The sequence below is a fragment of the Triticum dicoccoides genome, chromosome 4A (assembly GCF_002162155.2).
Source record: "Triticum dicoccoides isolate Atlit2015 ecotype Zavitan chromosome 4A, WEW_v2.0, whole genome shotgun sequence".
NCBI classification, from domain to species: Eukaryota; Viridiplantae; Streptophyta; class Magnoliopsida; order Poales; family Poaceae; genus Triticum; species Triticum dicoccoides.
Window position 1 is genome coordinate 741,276,786 of NC_041386.1, and position 5,250 is coordinate 741,282,035.

The window sequence follows — 5,250 nt, forward strand, 5'->3', positions numbered from 1 at the left end:
GAACAATGAATTAGGCAAAACCTTTACTTTTTTTTCTAAAATTTCTATTTGAACATTATTTAAAAAAAACAAGCTATACTACTTCATGTATTTTTAAGAAGGAAGAAGAAGAAAAAGAATGAGAGGAAAAAGGAAATAAGAAGAGGAGAAATAAATAAGAAGAAGAAAAAAGAAGAAAAGGAAGAGGGGAAGAAGAAAGGAATAGAGGAGAAGAAGAAAAAATAGAAATTTTTCTATTTTTTCTTCTTCTCCTCTATTCCTTTCTTCTTCTCCTTTTTTTTCTTCTTTTTTTCTTCGATCTTCTCCTCTATTCCTTTCTTCTTCTCCTCTTTTTATTTCTTCTTCGTTTTCTTATGTTTTATCGGGTCTGTCGTCGTCCATATACCCCTCCCGATAACTTCAACACGAGGGGGGGTCGATATACCCCCTCCCCGATAATATTATTTTCCCATGTATATGTATGTCGCGTCGTTGTCGATATAACCCCTCCCGGAGAACTTCGACATGAGGGGCGGTCGATATATATTGCCCCTCTCGACCGTGATAACTTGTACCACGGCAGCACCCCCCTCAGCCCTCTCGCTCGACCAAAACTCTCGAGGACACCCAAACCCTAGAGAAAAAACGATGTTGGTCTCCTACCCCCTCCCGCCGCGCCCCTACCCGACAAACTCTCTCGAGGCCACCCAAATTTACCAAGTTAAAAGAGCGTTGTCGTCGAGGCCACCCCAAACCCTTGAAGCGTTGTGTCGAGGCCACCCCAAACCCTTGAAGCATTGTCGAGGCCACCCCAAACCCTAGAGAAGCAGCGTCGAGGCCACTAATTAATATGATTCCTTACTGTGATTAGCTAGCTAGTTCTACGTTTGCCACTAATATATCCATATCTGTCATGTTTGAATAATAATTGCCATGTTGCAAATATTTGTAGAAACTATGGACACCCCCCGAGACGAAGCAACAGAAGTGATGTTGGAGGAGATAATCGCACATGGAAGTGATGCCGTCTTATCGTTTCTGAATGACACCAATGGTCTGGAAGGACAGGGTGAAGAAGCAGGCAATTATGATGGCTCCTTTGACCCAATGCCGGTGCAAGAAGGAGACCATGAGGACGGCTCCGGTGACCCAATGATGGTGCAAGAAGGAGACCGTGATGACGGCTCCGGTGACCGAACCGAGTCTGGCCAGGTATATATATTGGTTAAGCCTGTGCTGACTAGCTAATTGATGCATTCATTGTTTTGGTATATGTACACATATTAATTAACTCTCGTCTTTCTTCTTTTTTCTAGCCCTCCGGATCGAGCACAACTTCGGTAAGGAGACGAGGCCCAAAGAAAAAGTTGAGCTCGGATGAAAGGTTTGAGATCACAACAATCGCGGCGACGGTGAACCGATTGAACCCATCCGGACAAAGAACACATTTGCTGCTCAATGAGGGGTTCTTGTTAGGGACAAGATCCTGATCAGCATCCACCAATGGTATAAGCCTAAGGAGGAAGACCCTCAGGTGTCTTATGTCAATGATATACAGAAAGATGATCTTTGGACTGAGCTGAAGGCAAATTTCACCCTACAGCCAGAGGAGGATCCGGAGAAGCCAGTTAAAGAGCAATTAATCAAGTCTTGTGCTCTTAAGAAGATGGCAGGCCTATTCAGGAGGTGAAGGAAAGAGCTGAAAAAGTTTGTCGACAAAGAAGAGACACCAGAATTCATCGGCAAATATGAGAAGATCAGAGATCACTGGCCCGCATTTGTGGCCCACACGACATCGGAAAAGAGTAAGAAGATGTCGGCGACAAACAAGCAAAATGCTGTGAAGAAGAAGTTTCACCATCGCACGGGGTCAGGTGGCTACCTCAAAGCCCGGCCTAAGTGGTCCAAGGCTGAGAATGATTTTCTTGATAAAGGGATCGAACCAGAGACAATGAAATGGCCAGACCGTTGCCGGACTTGGTTCTTCGAGGCTGGCGGAACCTTGGACCCTGTATCAGGGAAGTGCCGTTGGACAGACGAGCAACTGAAAACACCAGTCAACAGGCTTCGGCACTATATCGATGCAGCGCAGCAAGGGACGTTCGTTCCAGAAAGGGAGAAGGACGAGCTCACAATGGCCCTCGGGAATCCTGAGCACCCTGGACGGACACGAGACACGCCAGGCTCCATTCCGTGGAAGGTTGGTTTTCCGGACGCAGGGGGTTACAAAACCCACGAGAGGAGGAAGAAACTGGAGCAGAGCCAACTGCAGGCGCTGCACGAAAGGGTACAAGGGCTAGAGGAACGAGAAGCAGATCGCAGCAAACGACCTGCCGAAGCTTCCCCCGAAGCTACCCCACCATCTCAGCGGAGAAGCAGCGTGGCTTCCACCGAGCTGGTTCAGCCGGAGCATGTCTTGGCGGCTCCGGCTAGCTACCCCGTGGATTTTATCACGGAGGCTCAAAATTGCCACCTTATGACGCAATGGCAGAACTTAAAAGTCAAGGCGGCTGTCGGCCAAGTTCGACCTTCTGAACCCGGCGCAACTTTTCACTATCGTCCGATTCCAGATTGATATGCTAGGGTGACAGTGGACGAAATAACGGAGGGATTTGAGGACCTCCAGCTTGACCACCCTACCGGTGAAGGGGAGACTCGGCTGGGTTCTGCTCTGAAGACTCCATGCCTATGGCGGAAGGAGTTCATCAAGCTTCCGAACTGGACGCCTCCTCCTCCTCCTCCGGCGAGTCAGGGCACTCCGCCTCCTCCACCGCCTCCTCCTCCGGCGAGTGACGATCAGGGCACTCGGCCTCCTTTTCCGGCGCGTGGCGGCACTCTGCCTCCTTCTCCGCCTGCGCCGGCGCGCCCGAGCAGCCAGCAGCCTCCTCCTTCTCTGGCGCGTGGCGGCACTCCACCTCCTTCTCCGCCTGCGCCGGCGCGCCCGAGCAGTCAGTAGCCTCCTCCTTCTCCGCCTCGCCAGCAAGGGCAGAAGAGACCCGCCGCCGCCCCGGCTGCTCCGGCGCGTCATAGTCCTTCTCCTCCGCCTCGTAAGCAAGCACGAAAGAAGACAGACGCCGCAATCGCTCTGTCTGCTCCGGCATCTAGCAGTACAACCAGCAGAGGCGGGAGGCAATACAAATACGGTCCTTCTCTCAAGCCTCTAGAGAAGTTACCGTACGAGAGGACCAAGGAGGAAAACGCGAAGATCGTGCAGGCCAAGTGGACGACTTCTTTGAAGGGTTGAAAGCAAAGAGACATCCACCTCCGGAGGAGAAGGTAGATCCGGTGAAAGCAAACCGCACTATCGATGCCCTGAGGAAACCACCAAAGTCTCCGCCGAGAACCAACTATGAGCGCATTACTGAACAGACATATCTCGAAGCGGAGCGGTCGGGAAGTACTGTCAGTGATAAAAGGTTAAAAGAACGAGCAGCTGGGAAAAAAATTGCCCAGCTCGGCGAACAAGCAAAGCAATCGTGCCCCCCGCTCAATGTGTCTAGTGGCGACATCGTCGCTAATGCTCCGGGGACAGTGGCCGGTTATGGCAATCTTGCAGATTACCTGCCTGACGATCAACTTCCTGATTTCTTGGAGGTGGACGAACACAGATACGAGTACAGGAAGCCTCTCGTCAAAGATGAAAAATCTCTAACAACGATGATGCGAAGATTCCATAACTGGTACATGAAAACCTGCAGAGAGTCTGGGGGACGAATGCTTTGTATCTGAATATTAAAGAGGAGCATGACCTCGTTGGAACTGATCTGTTGACTGTTCCATTTGAGGAGTTCTTCCAGTTCTTCAATCAAAAGGCTCTCGATAAATTAACGGTCTTTTGCTACTGTCTGTAAGTACTATTTCTGTCATTAAGTCTCTATATATAGCTCGGCTCTTTCATTGCATGTATTTATAATTAATTATCCTCACTATATTATGCAGATTGAAGATCGTCGAGTGCAAAAAACAAGAAATGTATGATATTGGGTTCATTAACACAAATATCGTAGATGAAATTCAGGTTACAAAGCACGCCGAAGAGGCCGAGGCCAACTTGCTACAGTCGTTGATCAAAAATCAAAACAAAGATTTAATACTCTTTCCTTGCAACTTTTAGTGAGTGTTACTGTCGTGTGCATATTCGGTTTCCCATATTACTCGAGCGAGGTTATAGTAATTTATGCATGCGTGCGCAGATTCCACTGTGTTCTTCTGGAGATTAAGCTTGAGCAGGGAGTAGTAAACGTCTTAGACTCGAGACGAAAAGATCCCGAAACCTATGCGGACATGACTAATTTGCTCAACAAGTAAGTTCAATGGATCATTATCGCACCATATCGGCAACTTTTTGTTCATTTCCTGATATCTCAAGTAATAATAATTATTTTCTACTAGAACAGTCTGCGCACCGTATCAGCAACAGTTCACCGCAGAAGTTCCGGGACTACCAAAGGAGCTGCGATATACATACCCGAAAGTAAGTACTACTAGCTAGCTAGTTGCGCGCATCTCCCGTTGATTCTATAGCTGTACTTTCATCAGTGCCATTTATAATGCTTCATTATCAGTTTGATTGACCTCTATTTCTCGTAAAGTGCTTGTGGCAGGAACAAGGGAATGATTTCTGTGGATACTACGTGTGCGAGTTCATCTACAACGCGACTTTGAAAAATAAGCGGGGCTACTCTAAAAGACAATATGAAATGTGTAACGACCCTTTAGTCCCGGTTCAAGAACCGGGACAAAAGGCCCTCACCAACCGGGACAAATGCCCTGTTTTCTACTAGTGCAACTCTCAAAACCGGCCAGGATTCAACCCTCCCCTCTCTGTTGACCAGTATTGACTTTTCAATCTTTGAAATATTCCATTGATCACAAACTTCTCTTAATAGCAGGCCCGCCAGCAAGCTGTTACGAGGTGGAGTGCTTCAGCCTGGCTCATCCTGCAGCCCAAACTGTCTTCGACTTCACAAGCCGGTGTTGATCTCCTCAGTCTGTTTCCTGCTTTGCTGATTGCTCCACGCATTGTCCTCTCACTCGACCACCTGTCACTAACAATGGTTTTTGTAATCGTGGTGTTAGTTATCTTATCTTCTTATTCATGCTATTATCATCCATTGACCGAACAATTCCCGGAACCATAGTCTACTTTGCACGTTATTCCATCACTTAGTTTTGTCCTGTTTTGTTTTGATTCGTACGACTGTAATCTTTGTGTCTTGTGTTATCTTACGTACCATGTAATAACTGGAGGTCTCTTTTATCATTCACCCC